Genomic DNA, 16,616 nt, shown 5'->3' with positions numbered 1-16,616 from the left:
TGAGAGAGAGAGAGAGAATGCATGTGTGTATTTCGAAAAGATCTGGAGGTATTGTGATTTACAGGGAAATAGAATAGCTGATATACTGATAAAGTCAACTTTCTATATATATATATATATATATATATATAAAATAACAAGGATAGTCCTCCACAGGTTAGCCTTCCTGTGTCCTCTTTTTTTTATTGCCGTGAGAAAAATGATAGTATGCATTTCTCATGCGACAAGGAGCTCTTTCTCTTTTTGTGGTGAAAGGTGACCTGACCCATAATTCCACTGAAACCGCACTGGTCTTTGAGGAGAGGTCAGGATCTGACATCGTCAACAAACTCACAAGCTGCATCATCACCAATCAGACTGCCTGATTGGTCAAGAATCCCAGAGCCTTTTAACCCAACAATACATTGCGTTAAACTTATCAGGTTTTTATGAACTGTAAAATTACCTTTTTTGCAAGATGGCGATGGTAAAAAGGGTGCATGAAATTTTAAATGAATCGATTCCAACGTGATTTCAGATCCCACTGATACCGGTTGTGAAAGGCATATGTGGATGTGGTTTTCTGAAGGGAGGCTCTACAAAGAGAGGAATCTGCTTTTAGCACCCATAAAGAAATACACACACACACACACACACACACACACACACACACACACACACAAGCACGCACAAACACACTCACGAACACACTCACACACATCAAAACACGCAAAAAAACGAGAGTGCCAAATCATGGACACAAAAGGAGAGGCGAGCAGAGTGCAACAGAAAACAGCGTTGTCAACAGGACCCCCTGCCGAGGAATTTCAATTTCATATATCTAATTATCCCTGTCAGATAGAAGACCTGACAAAAACCTCCTTTTGTTCGCCCACGCTCTCTTTCTCCTCGTCTCCCGCTTCTCACTCTCAATTAATTTCTGCATACGGTATATGACTAATTGTCTCTGCGCAACCCTTCCACTTTATAAATAGTAATTTGGGACGGGGGAGCAGAGGGAGAGGGTGGATCTGGGGGTATTCATGCATCAATTTATAATATTTGAACACAATGGCCTGTGCATAATTCAGGTGATCACGTAAGGTGGGCTAACGCTAGAACCGGCGGCTCCCGCGTCTTTCACAGCGGAGGCCAGCAACCTTCTCTGAAAAAAAAACAACAAAAAAGACAACCTGTTCTTTTTCACCCTTTCCCCCCGTCTTTTGTCGAGAGAAACAGAGAGAGATGGTGAGACAGACAGAACGAACGAAGTGTGAAAGGAAGCGTTTTATGTTTCTGATATCAGTCATTGAAATTGGTATGTTGTTTGGAGTGCTGATATTAGCATTTTAATTAGCCGCTGAAAAAAGAGTAGAGGCTATTGCCATGCACGCAGAGTTGCCTGCGGTTAGCAAAGGCAGCTCCTCTCTGTCATCCCACATGGCAGAGGTTGTTGCTTTCATATGTCTCCTCTTACCTTGCTAAGGTATTTGCATTTTCAAAGCTTCTCCTCCTCAGTTCACTCCCTGTTCATTTTTACCCCCCCCCCTCCACACACACACACACACACACACACACACACACACAGAGAGAGAGAGAACGAGAGAGAGAAATAGACAAAATAAAAGTTTGATTATTTTTGCTGCTGTACGCAAAAAACTAGCTGACTTGCAAGGGTTAGAGGCCTAGCACTTAGTTCTGGAAGAATTTCTCAAGAACTAGCTGAGAAAGAATGAGAGAGTCTAGCAGACATTGACCATTAGTCAGCTGCACTAGCTTTCATAAAAGTTCCTCTCTGAATACCTGATAACATAGTTCTCAACTATTTCTGGAATTTACTGAAGGTGGCTGGATTGCTTTGCGTCTTTCCCCTCCTGCCACTCCTGAATACAATATTACAATATGTATACGGAATACACAGCGCACTCTTGCACCTTTGAAATATTTGGATGATATTCAATCTTTTTCAGCTGAATGTGTGTAACCTTCCTTTTCCTGATGAAAACCCCTAAACAATATTAAGAGATTTTTAAGTGCCCCTAATGGATTTATTCAGAAAATACACTTATGGATGACATTGGTCTGGCATAAATGCCATGAACGTTTAAATATCAATAGGAGAAATATCTAAAGTACAAACATATTTGTTAAATGAAGTGCTGCTTTATATTTCATGGTTGGAAAATAAAAGTGTGGGATTCAATTTGAACCCTATGAGAGATAAGACCTTCAAAGGCTCTGGGGAAAAGAAATATGTCTTTCTAAAGCCCATTTCAAATGCTGAAGCACATGTAGATATACACAGGTGGCCATGAGACGAACTACTGTACTGGCATAAAAGTCAACAGCCTTGAAGTTTGTGTACCCTATTGTTGCCTTTGTCTTGGAAAACAGGTTATATTCTTAGTGGGTAAAAATGTGAACTAGTCGACTTTTTGAGTTTTCAAACAATCTAAACAGCATGACTGAGAGGAGGAATGGATGGATAGGAGGAAAGAGTGAAAAGAAAGACGGAAAGAAAAAGAGAGCTAGTTTTATTAGACACATTCCTCCTCTATGGACACACGGACACTTCAACAGTTGCCATGGTATTGGTGGTGCTGACTACATTTCATAATTCTCTTCCTTTGTCTCTCCTCCTTTTCTCCGGTCTCTCCCTCCCTCTCTCCCTCCCTCCTTCGCCTCTATTCGTCGCCATGTGTGCACAAAGTAGCTTGCTCTTTGTGTGAGGTTGTGTGGCAAAAGGTAAGTTCCTCATGTTCCCTGTACTTGCTTTTACTGTTTCTCAAAGCAGTCAGTAAATCCATACGAGCTGTTCTCTCACAACACCTGTTCCACCTTCCACTTGCATAATACGGCAACTATCCTACAGGTTGCCACTTTAGTTTTTCGTATCAGACTATATTGATAATTATTTTTAATACTACAACAACAACAACAACAATAATATTATAATGTACCCTTAATTATAATTTAAACTTAAAGACTGTATAATGAAAACCCTGCAATGTATCAAGTGGTCACATTATTAAATCTAACTCACAAGACAGACATGGTCATTAGCATATCTACAGTCAAGTGTGAAATAACGGACGCAGAGGAGAGGGAGGGAGGGAGAACGAGTGAGAAAGAAGGGAAGAAGAAAAAAAAAGATTAGCATTCTGTGTATAAATAGTTCCAGGACAAGGGCTGTTAAGTTTGAAATTAACATGTAAACAGTTGGAAAGTGCACCCCTCGACCACCCCACCCCTTGCCTCCCTTTAAAACCTTGATAAATATACATAAAGTCTCACACAAAGAGAGCCTTGTTCCCTTAATGGGAAAGCTCTTAATGGAGACATATATTTCCAGGATTATATCAGCATTCAGTTGCAAATTCTCAGTTTTAATACTCTGGTCCGGTCTATGAATAAGAGTATCATTTGAATTCAGCAGACACCTGGTGCCATGGGCTGTGTGTGTATGTGTGTGTGTGTGTGTGTGTGTGTGTATGGGGGGGAGGTTGACCCGCTGTCCCTGCCAAGCCCAGGCATTTTCCCAGCCTTCCTCTGTCTCCCCATTCAGACTTCCTCCCATCGCTATACCACCCCCCCGCCCCCCCAACACACACACACATACACACATACACACACAATCGCCCTCTCCCAACAAAAAACGGTGCACACTTGTAACTTTATTCTCCTGTATGACTGAAGGAGTTAGAGAGATGAAGAGAGACAGACAGAGAGAGAGAGAGAGAGAGAACACTCCAAGCTCTCTCGATGTTTGGAAAAAAAGAAAAAAAAAATAATGGAGGCAAGAAAAATGCTCTTATCAACCTGCTTCTTACATTCACTCCAGGAAAGTTGGATGCAGGTCTAGAGTTTCGACGAGGTGAGGGAGGTGAGTGTGTGTGTGTGTGTGTGTGTGTGTGTGAGGTTGAGAGAGGGGTGTGAAGGGGGTTTGGGGCAAAAAAACCTCATTCAGTACTGTAAAAGCTGAAGTAAAAGCTTTTTATGCCCCTGCCCATTGGTGGCACTGAGCTCTTCTTTTGTTGATTTATCGTACATTAGCCATTGGGGCTACAGAAGGTGGGTGGAGGCATGTGTGTGTGTGTTGGGGGGGGGGGGGGGGGGCTGTGCTGGCGCTGTTGTAGAGACAGGGGGGCTTGGGGGTGGGGTTGAGGGGGAGGACAGGCTATTCGTATGCGCCCCACATCCACTCCACACACAATCAGGCCTGTATTACGTTTTGCAAATTTATACCCAGGATGTTGGTTTAGAGTGTTTCCCTGAAAAAAAAAGAGGGAGCCCCCCCCCCCAACCCCCTCTCTCTTGCTCTCTCTCTCTCTCTCTCTCTCTCTCTCTCTTTCTCTCTCTTCCCAAGTAAGTGTCTGCTTTCATGAGCTAGAGTGATTGAGGCACACAAACAAAGCTTTGTTTCCCCAGGCTCACAGATGCAGGCCCGAGCTCCTGGTTCCTGGCTCCGCCCAGCGCCCGCACATTCTCACTTTCTGTTTTGTTTTGTTTTGAGCACAACATGGCACTGTGGAATCTCTACATTGCGTTCCCAGGGTGCTATTGTCACCCCAAGAGACTTTTTATGGCTTATTTTGGGTGGACAAAATCGGATGGCGTGGAATTCCAAAAAAAAACACACTCGCTGTCAATTTAGCAGCATTGGCATGCTACATTTACCCCCAAAACCGTTCCAGTTCAGATTTAAAGATCTCAAATAATTGAATGCAACTATTTGAATTGAGACACCAATGAATCTCACACTGCCATCTTGACTGGATGCGGGGATGATGCGGAGTGATGCACAGTGTTGCTCAACCACTGGACATGTGGGAGGAGATACAGAATAAATGCTTTTAGACCCACGTGGATGATAATGTAGATTCAGACAAAAAATACTTTAATCAACAAGAACTTTAAATAATTAATAAATAAGTAAAAAAGTCAATAAATAAAAAATGAGTAGCTCTAATGGCCCAGGATGGCCTATCAGATTTTGGGAAACTAGTTAACTTGGGAAAGACCAACAACAGCTGTAGTGTTTTTTTGTTTTTTTTTACTTGGTAGGAGTCAGTATAATTAACTGGTAGAGTCATCTAACTTTTGTCAAACGATCTTCTGTGTTTTTACCATTGAGTAGAAATGAAACCAAACATTCCTCAGAGTTATTCCTGCATAATATATAAAAAACTGTATTTGTTTCAAGCTTATTTCATTTCATAACAGAGACTCAAAACAACCTGAAATGGCTACATTTTACAGGACTCCAGTCATTAAAAAAATTGCATTCTTTGTATTCAGGTTTTTGATTGGTCACTTTCCATTTAGCTTGGCTTGGCACGGGAGATGTGTACAGTTCTTTTCAGGAAGCATGGAGGTAGTTAGGACAAATCACCACGACTCGTTGTCAAAAAAAGTGAAATGCAAATTAGTCTCAGGAATGCACTCATCATTCCTCTCCCAGAAAAAAACATGTTCTTTGGTAAGGAACAAAACAAGATAGACAATAAGAAAGGCAAACAGCCTGGAAACACTGGTTGCACATATTTCTAACTGTGTGGGCGATGAGGTAGTTGATGAAGAGTTCACTGAATACAAAAGCTTTGTCTACCTATCTCATGTTCTAAAGCCAAGACAACTCAAAAGTCCCCAAGAGAGGAGAGATGAGGGGAATGAACATCTTCAGCACCTTCCTCTTCTGAGTTATCACTGTGTGCTAGTCAAGCTCTCTCCTCCCAGCCACTTTGCTAAAACTATTGTATAACCCCAAGAACACAAAAAAATAAAAACAAATAAATGAATAAAAGCAGAAATTATGTCTGTACATACTCTTGACATTTTTTGTAAGAAGTCTAATAAACATAGAGATCTAAATCAGCATTGTGTTGTGACACAATCCTGTATCATTTAAGAAAAAAATAATAATAAGAAAAAAAACACTTTTTTAAGTTATGTCATAGTACATAGTACGAAATAGTTTAGGACATAAGCTACAATCAAAAACATTTCACCTGGCTGATTACTCTGACACAAGAATTAGTAGCATATCGGAGACTGTAGTGTTCTTTTCCCTTTATTTAACATTACCAGGGACAAGAGCTGTCAACTTGGATCGCTTGATCTGCCTTGTTTAATATTTAGTTTAATGATCCCAATGTGCAAATGCAGATCGGACAAACAGGCAGGGTGGAGAAATGTCCACAGAGCTGTTTGCATAACTCGTGTCATATTATGCAGAGTGAAGAGGGGGGATTACCAGGGCTGTGGGATGTATGATCGACTGTTTCCCTCCTCATCAGCCTGATTACCTCTGTCCCTCCACCACTCCAGCCTTCTCTAGCTTCCCATCTCATTCTCTCTCTCTCTCTCTCTCTCTCTCTCTCCCTCTCTCTCGCTCTCTCTCTCTCACACACACACACTCCCACTGTCTCCTGAGTCTTCTCTGTCCTTCAACAATACTTCCGTATGTACTCTGGTCACTCTCCCCCCCCACACACACACACACACGTGCGCGCGCACACACATACACACACACACACATACACACACACACACACACACACACACACACACACACACACACACACACACACACACACACACAGAAAAAGACAAGACAGCCCAAGGCATCTAATCGTCTGGATGATTAGCATATCATAGCGGTGATTGACACAGTCGTTCTCATGTTTCACAATGGCCACTACACTACGCGCCATATACACCTCAGGCTCTCGATGGCAGCGACCGGTGGCAGCGGACCCTGAGCACAGAGCAGCGTTCAGCAGGGACAGCACACAGCTGCCACCGCAACTATAATACCAACATTTGTTCCTGCTGCCTGGGAGTCTGAAGGTACAATCTTTGAATGAAAGGGGAAGACATTTGATATTACAGTGAACTTTCTTTCAGGGCTAGCTGAAATGCAAATGTCCCTGAAATGTTGCGTTGTCTGACGTTTTTGTACATCAGGGCATTTTATTTGCCTTATTGGCCGGGCACGGTGGGCTAGACCGTCTAGTACAACCATCAAGGACCTAGAAAGAGTCAAGCAGAAAAAATCCCCCCAGAGTTCTCGATAACCAAATCCTCTGAGTGACCGAGTGGAGTGGGAACTGGGGTGTGCAAATGCGGGGCCTTGGGTGTGGTCATGGAAATTATGACTGCTGCTCAAAACGGCACGACGACGACAAGGAGACAGCCCGGGGCTCTCAGACACGCTGGGCAGATTTTAATTTAGTGGCACCTTCACCACTCGGTGAACTACGTAGCCTTCACCTCATGGTTGCAAGGGCCACAATTAACGGCCAGCCTCTTTGGCGAGGGGAACGTGGCTCGGAAGATATCCCCTGCCTAAGCTCCTCTAAGCCAGGGAGAGAGACGCGGAAGCTTTCCCCTCCCTAATCAAGCACGACTGCTTGGGGTGGACCAAGGACCCGGGTTATGATGCAGTTGATCCTATATTAAAAGGGCCAGGAGTTGTGTGTGTGTGTGTGTGAGTTGGGGGCCGCAAGTACGAGTGTTTCACGGGTTCCTAGTACATCATAAAGGGCAAAAAAATTGGAATATTGGATGAATGTTTTGTCACGCTTCGCACTGGGAGCGCAAAGCCTGGATCAGTCCGAAAACCCATGTCCCCCGGCTAATCGAATCCGAGTCCGAGGGCCATTAGCGAAGCCCGGGGAGCAGGAAGGGCAAGCCCATCACACCAGACAGAACCACAACAAGGCAGGGATGGGGATGGGGATGGGGATGAGGGGGGCCTCGGAGAATAAAGTTTTGAGGGAGTAAACCTAAAGTTGGTCGTCAGTGTTCTCTCAACTTTCATCGGGTCAGAAATCATCAGAATCTGAATCAACAAGGAATTTGACTCCGGCTAACCTTTGCCCTCAGGTACAACACTAAACACCATCTTAAAACAACAATTCTCAAATCTTGTTAATACTAAAAGGAAAAAAATATATATAATATTAAACAGTAAAAAACCCCAACAACAACATGTATGCGTGCAGGCAAACATGCGCGTTCTGTGCTCTATTATGTGCTTCGATATGCACCTCTACTGTGTACATATTGACTGTATGAACTACACTCGCTTCCCCAGAGTACTTCCCCCAGCCAAGCAACCCTCCCAATGTCCTCCCGCACACCTAACCCAACCACCCCCCACCCCCCAACCCCCACTGCACCCCCCATGCAAATTAGAACTTCACACACGTAGCGGCAAGCTGCCGGCTGTTCCGCGATTTCACACGACCAATTAAGGCTCTCTTGGCAGTTGTGTGAACAGTTTCATTAGAGGAGATAATATTGCAAAGTGAAATCATAAGCAATCATTATGATGAATGCCCGGACGTTACATTACACGTTAATGAGGTGTAAATGATCCCATTATTTTTTTGAAAGAGAGCAGATTAGATTAAAGCCGAGTGGACAGCACTTCTCCGTGTTCAGACAAGTTAGTGCTAATTAGGCCCTCGTCTCTGGGAGCAAATGAGGCGCAACCCTTTGGTAAACAATTATGCTTTCATAGCTCAAGGCAAGGTGGACAGGCTCAGACGGATGATGGCACGCACGCATGCATGGAAGTGCAATCGGAAGTGGAGAAATCTGTCCCTTCATTTTTTACTAATCAATGTAATTTAAAAAAAGAAACGTGTGTCTGTCTGTCTGTCTCTCTGTCTGTCTCTACATTGTCTATAATGTAAAAATCATGTCATGGAGGCGCTGCCTGTGTCCTATGTGTGAGAAATGGCAACATCCTGACAGTGAATTTTCATATTATACTGCAAAATACTGCTTGCACCGTTACAGTATAAAGCCTTTACCCTCCACCCGTTTACAATTAATAATAACTACCGAAAATAAAATTATGATATTTTAAATATTTATATTATTTTATCAATTTATACTTCCAAGTGAGTATAGACTTATTCATATATATCGTATACCTCACAGTCATATCAAAAATCATATTTAGCCATTTGAGCTGAGTGTTCAACATTGCCATTTTAAGTTCTCTTAAGTCCATCCTCTGAAACAGCAGATGAACAGCCTCTGAAACATGCATTTCTAGAACCCCGTTTGTTTTTTTGTTTTTTTTTGTTTCAAATGTATCTTTTTAAATTTATAATGTTCTACAATGGAAAAATGTTCTACAATGGAAACTCCACTCATGACCTGAGACACACACACACACACACACACACACACACACACACACACACATACACACACACACACACACACAGACCGTCATCCCAAAACACCACAAGACTGCTATGGGTATTGTCTGTTCTGTTCACCAAACCAAAACCACCAAAAATTGTGAATTCTCACCAGATCAGACACTCTGATGAATCATTGTCTCCAACAACATCACACAATGTTCGATGTGTCACACACTGACTGACAAGACTGACATTCCTGAAAAGCCTCGATATTTCACCTTGAATCTTATAGCCTTTTTTCATGTTGTTTTTACAGGTTATTTTTGATCTTGGTTAGAATACTTGGAATAAATAATTGCTTAATTGAATATTTGTGTGACAATACATCCAGGGTTGCACAGAAAGAGTTTACCTTGCACCTGTGTTCAAGTGACAAATCCAACCACTCAGAGAGCTTTACATTCCCTAAGTACTTTTTGTTTCTTGCCTTTGAATGAAAAATTACATGAATAAAAAAAAAAAAAATCTGCAAGGGCACCGTCTCTATTTACACTGTTTATTGACACAGTAAAAAGTATTTATTTGAATGCAAGTGCTCTTTCATATATAGAAATCTTTTTGTGAAAGCTTTGGTCTTTGACATTGACTATTGTTGTTAAAGTTGTTATTTTCTTATTATTTTCTGTCAAGGTGAATCTAGAGCATTCATTATACAGCAGAAGTATCATACAGGTCTCAGGGATGTGTCCTGCACACTGCAGAACACTGTTGAGCAAACATCTACAGTACACGTCAGTATTGTCGAGCAACTCTTGCAAGGATGAACTGTTTGGAGTGGCAAGTAAGACAGGCCTTTTTTTTGTAGAGTGTATTCTGTGCTACAACATGTATCAATTCAATTATTCATCTATTGGATATGCCATCCAAGTTCTAACCAGGCCCTGCGCTGCCTGGCTTCCTAGATCAGACGAGAGCGGGTGTGCTCAGCGCTGAATGGCCATAAGCGATTACTGCCCCACTCGGACCCAGTATGCATTTCACTGGCACTTTTATCCAAAGCAACTTATGGCCTGGTCAGATTACACGATTTCAGCCCGATTTTGGCCCGAATTTGTCGTGACCGACAAGTTTACAGCGTCGTAGCCGATTTCAAATGGTCGGGCACGACATCGAACGCGGAGTGAATCTTATAATGTGACATGCTTCACGACTTGCGATTTGTCGTTCACGACGTTCTAAAACAGCCCGACAAAAAGTCTGGCTTGTCAGAAATTTGACGGGAGTCGTATGACGCGACCGATGCTTTCGGTGTATGTGGCCACTCTCCCGACCAAGACGCGGAGAGGTTTTCATGGTTCTAAAATCGTACAGTGTGACAGGGTAGATCGTAAACGACAATCGTGAGCGACAAAAAAATCGTATAGTCTGTCCAGGCCATCACAGAGACCAGTTGCAGGGGGTCCACATCATGGGTTAAGCACCTTGCCCAAGGGCAGCTGGGAATCTAATACACTGGTTACAAAACAAATTCTTATGATGCATTACATTTCATTACAATGCATTAATGCATTTGGAATACCATAAAACGTGCATTGTCTCCAAAAGATCTGTTGCACTTGCCTGATAAGGCTCAGCGGCCACAATCTCAGCAGCACGACACCAACAGCTAGCAGACGGAGGCGTAACAGACGACTCGCGCCATTCAGAAGCTCTGCAAATAGAGCAGTCCCAAAAAAATCAAACTATATCTCAACCTTGGGAACCTCAACGCCTAAACATTGAAACATACACTCTCTCTCTCTCACACACACTATGGAGGATAGGGCATCCATCGATTGAGCGGTGGGTGTTCTGAAGAGAGAAGGGTGAGAGAAAATAAAGAAAGCAGTCTCGGTCCTCTCATTAGATAAGCGTTTATAGCTTAAAGATCGCAAGGCTGCGGGACCGCACTCTCGGCTCTCGAGCATCACAGAGCTGAGCCACAGCGGCTTTCCGTCTCAGAAGCAATTGATTTCATAACCCCCCCCCCCCCACCCCCCATCCTTTTGTGCCGCATAGATGTGCTGAGATTATGACAAGAAAAACATTTCTGTAATCCCCCTGCCAATGGAGTTATGTTTTACAGACGCCAGGCCCCTTATCGTTGATTGATAACACTTAACTCAAAAACATATTTAAGCATTAGGAACGTCAATATTTTGCCGGCGACTGAAGGTGACCCTTGGCTCCGCTGTTTGCGATGTGTGCACACCGGGGCTTGCTGGTAAATTTGTAGGGGTGGTTATGTGGGGAGGCTATTATGGATTTGCTATCTGGGCCTGAAGTGTTTGTGGCTGATTATGTGATTAAATCAATAATAATTTCTGTTTGGGCTCCGTGGCTCCTCTGCTTCATCTTCTTTTTCCTGTGTAGCTGAGTGGAACGGCCTGCTCAAACACACACACACACACACACACACACACACACACACACACACACACACACACCAGACACACTCCAGTTCTTTCAATACGTTATTCACATGCGCACACACAAACCACACACACACACACACACACACACACACACACACACACACACACACACAGACACACTCGGGTTCTTAGCACTTAATTCGCATACACACATGCACATGCTTACACAACACCACACAATCACACATATTTTTTCTTTCTCTTTTCCTCTCTCTCTCTCTCTCTCTCTCTCTCTCTCACACACACACACACACACAAAGACACACAAAGACACACACACACACACACACACCAGACACATCAGCACACACAAACACACACACACTTGAGCTCTCAGTGTATAATTCGCATACGCACATACACGTGCTTCCACAAACGCCTCACAATTACAATTCTTTCCCTCTCTCTCTCTCACACACATACACACACACACAAGCATGCATGCACGAACGCGCGCATGCACACGTTGTACGCTCACACACACACACACACACACACACACACACACACACACACACACACACACACACACACACACACACACACACACACACACACACACATTCCAGGTCTCCTTCCATCTTTCACACACAAAGACACAAATAGCCAAGACACTTCCAAGCACACACACAGACACAGAGGAAACCACAAAAGTCAAGCAGGTCCTATGAAAATAAATGCATTTTCCAAATGCCAGATGTGACACAGGTCAACAGAGCCCAAGTAGTAGTGAGGGAGAGAGCAAAGGAAAGCAAGCACAGCACAGCACAGCACACATCCAACCCTCTCTCATCCCTCTCTCTGTGTGCACCTCCACCGCTTACTATTGTGCAGAGGCCAGAAAAAGACAGAGACAGAGAAAGAAAGAAAGAGTCAGAGAGAGAGAGAGAGAGTGTGTGTGTGTGAGAGAGACAGAGACACAGAGAGAGAGAGAGAGAGAGATTATATTCCACTCAATACAACAGCATATTTGTTTATTGTTTCTTTGACGTACTTCAGTCAAGTCGTAGATCCAGTCTGGTTTACATCATGACTCTGCTTTACAGCAAAAGTGAGAAAAATGTTCGTCTAATCTAGTGTTGTTTTGTTGTTGCTGTTTTTTTACATTATATTTCCGCTATGTGCTAAGATACATTAGAAGTAAGAGGATGATAAAAGCCGTAGAAAGACTTCTAAGATGGCTGATGATGTGAGGTCTCAGGAATGGCCTCATAAGGATCCTTACAGCTACTGAGAAATACAGTGCGATAGCGCAACTGTACCAGCCCCATAAACAATCACAAAAAAACAAAACAATCTTTAGAAATGTCATGATTTTTAACAGCAGTGGACAACATAGCGGGACCTGGATGTCCATGACATTCTGCAAACGATCCTGCTGTGCATACTGGTCGGCGTTTACTCTGTCAGCCGTGGGCTGAGGTGGGAGGACAGCCATCGAGGATCAATTCAGATGGGTGCTTGTTAGGACATTTGAACCGAGCCATTCTTCCCACAAGTCTGATAATTGCCTCCTGCCCATCACCTTAAACTATCATTTAAGCCGTGTGCCTTGGGATCGTCATGATCTCTCTCCACAGACACAGCACACAGCAGCGGTTGCTTCATGACCACATGACCTGAGGTGCAAAATTCAAATTCGCAAAACATAAGAGGAACGCAAATGTTTGCGAAACAATTTTCGGTTTGCCTTGAGTTGTCCGCGAACGTTTCAGGAGGTAGTTCTCGGCGAATATGTTGTACAGAATATGTTGTCCAACTGAGATGGAATGTTTACACAAAATCGTTCAAATGCATCTGCTCATACAAACATGTTGGCCGCAAATGTTCGCCTCTGTTCGAGGAATTTGAACGCACCTCTAGTATTCTCTTTCTCCTGAGCAGGACCGTGCATGGGCCACACCCAAAGCACCTTCTTTCACCTGTCCGTTTCCCCTCATTTCCATTACCCCTTTTTTCTCCTCTCTTTTTCTCTCCCTCTCTCCCTCGCTCTCTTGGTCTTTCACAGGGGCACACAGTGTTTTAGCGCTGGGAGCTGGTGCCAAGTCACCCTCCCCAGCAACCACAAGTGCTCTCCTTCCTGCCGCTGCCAGCTTTCTCGCTGTTGTGTCTAGACTGCAGGAAATGCAAAATTACGTTTGTTTACAACCAACAGGAACTGCAGACACAGGCTCTTATGTGTGATTAAGGAGCCCCGTTTTCCCAGAGTGTGTGAGCAAGCAAGGTATCCGCGCTCGGATTGGCTGAGTTGTGGAAGCTAGGATAATACTGACTGAAGATGCATCAGCATCAGCATGGAGTGTTGTTTTTGTTTTTTACAAAAAAAGGTAAGAAATTGATATCTTTGATTTACACGACACGGTGTGGATGTCTGTCGAACAAATTCAAGATGTGGGTTCAGTGATGAAAAATGACATGAAAAGGACATATTTGATTTGTGTTGATGATAATCTTACTAAATCCTACCACTATCAAACAATCTAGTTTTGTGCTGGACAGCAAAACAGCACTTTTGAATGAGCAAAGTGTGTTAGAATGAAGTTAACGCACACTACCGAAGCTGGAGGGGGTCTAGGCCTCTTTCGTTCAGTTCTAACAGCTCTGCAGTGGTGAGTGTGTGTGATGTGAGTATATGTATGTGTGTGTGTGTGTGTGTGTGTGTGTGTGTGAGTACGCATACACACTCTGAGTTAGCTCAGACGCCAGAGAGATTCCCTCAGCACCCTCTTTAAATCTATACCCAATAAAAATCAACGCCGTCTGGAAAAACAAAAGCCGGGGAAACATCTGTAAAACATTGATTTTGCAGATTGCGAGGTAACTGCATATCTAATGAGAAAAGAAATCATTTTTGATTAATTAACCCAAAAATTGGAGGATCCAAAGGCACCACGGGGGGGATGACAAGCCTGGCCGGGCTGAAGGCGTGATCAGAGCCGTGTATCGGTCAGGTGTCCCTGCTGTTAGCAGCTACTTCTGCCCCAGCAGGGGGAAAGCTGTGCCCAACAGGCAGATAAACAAGATGCAAGACTCCACTGCACACACACGCGCACACACACACGCACACACACACACGCACACACACGCACACACACACAAGCACACGCACGCACACACTCGCACACGCACGCACACGCACACACACACACACACACACACACACACACACACACACACACACACACACACACACACACATATTCTGCTGAAAGCACTAGCAAGGACTAGGCAATGCTTTCAACAAACAGCTTTCTTGCTTTGTTTCGTTTGTAGTGTACCTACTAAACCTACGAACCTGTACAAATAAATGTTAACCTATTGAGAAGACACAAAAGGGCTTAGGGCGCTCAGGAGTCTATAAATTAGTAAGCCTACTCAGGTGCTCTTCTGCTACGGGTGACGTTAGAATCCAAAGGAAAAAAGGGTTAGCAGAGGCACTCCGAGATTTTTAGAAATATAAAAAGCCTTTAATGGTTCATGGCAAGGGTATTAGAAGCACATGAGCCTACGCGTTACGGCCATATTGGCCTTCATCAGGGCATAGACAAAGGAAGTGGAACAGAGTTTAAAATGGACAGCCAAATGGCTTGATCTATGGAATACAATTGGAAAAGACTAGATATCTGTGATTTCTAAACATGTGTGAGAGGAAAAATGGGTTCCCAGACAAAGCAACAACAAAAAAAAGAAACAACAAACATATGCTGTGAGAGGTTTACTCATGGTCTGATTTCATATGTTCTCATTCGCACATTCCAAGACTGTATAAACACACACACACACACACACACACACACACACGCACACATACTTTCACCTTCTCTAATTGTCATGCGCATACATGTTGGCACCAAGGGGGCAGCGAACGTTCTGAGAGTGTAGACAGTATGGCGGCCGCCATGCTAACGAGAAGACCGTGGCTAGCTGGCCATTCCATTGAATCCTATGGGGCGTAAGCGCCACTTTGACATCAAATTACGTTAGAGCTAAAGCGTTTTAAGCCTTTATATGAACATTTTCTATTGTCGGGGTACATACTACATTGTGAAATTGACATAATAATCTCGTAACTGTCTTATCGGCTGAGTAATTAACGTTTTTCGAAAATCAATGCTAAAGTGTTAAAGGCGCATGCGTCCAGCGAGAGTAAAGCGTCGCCATAGGTCAGACTCGGTCAGACTACGTGCCTACGTCACATGTACGACATCTGAGCCTGCGCAGGAGACAAGAAGACCTAAAAAAAACCGTTGAGATTTGCTTCCCTGGTCTCTGCTGCCATCTACGTGATAGCTCTGTCCATATCTTTTACTGTCTATGGTTGGCACTCGTGTATGTACACACTCACACACACACACACACACACACACACACACACATAGTACAGACACGTAAGCAAACACACACTAGGAGTGGTACAAAGATGACAAGCGTGGAGTGGAGGTGCCTCTGCCACAGCCACCGCTCCCTGACCCACACACAAACACACACACACTGTTTGCTTGCACACACACACACACACACACATTACTAAGCAATATCCCTTCACTCATTTACAAGCTATCTCACACCAGTGCTGCTACAGCGGGCACTGAATTCATCATGGCCAGCGGAGTGTGTCCTCTCTTAGAGCGCTGTATGCGCCATCATTTGCTTGTTGTTGTGTCAGTCTGTCATAAGGCTTAGGCTGGACGTCATTAGAATAATTTTATTTGAGGTGCATACTCTGATGGAGCAGGGACGGGGGCTGTGGGGCCTTGGTGTCAAGGGCCTTTCAGACACACATACACACACACACACACACACACACACACACACACACACACACACACACACACACACACACACACACACACAGTAACAGGCAAGACAGTGGGCCATTGTAAAGCTGTTCCGCATCACCTCTGAGATTTATGAGCACATACACTCTTCCCAGAATGCAATGTCACACCAACGGCCCCTCATTAATCCTCTGTCACTGATCACACACATATACACAAAA

This window comes from Sardina pilchardus, chromosome 6 (genome assembly GCF_963854185.1).
Source record: "Sardina pilchardus chromosome 6, fSarPil1.1, whole genome shotgun sequence".
NCBI classification, from domain to species: Eukaryota; Metazoa; Chordata; class Actinopteri; order Clupeiformes; family Clupeidae; genus Sardina; species Sardina pilchardus.
The sequence above is the reverse complement of the archived record's forward strand: the minus strand, read 5'-3'. Positions refer to the sequence as shown.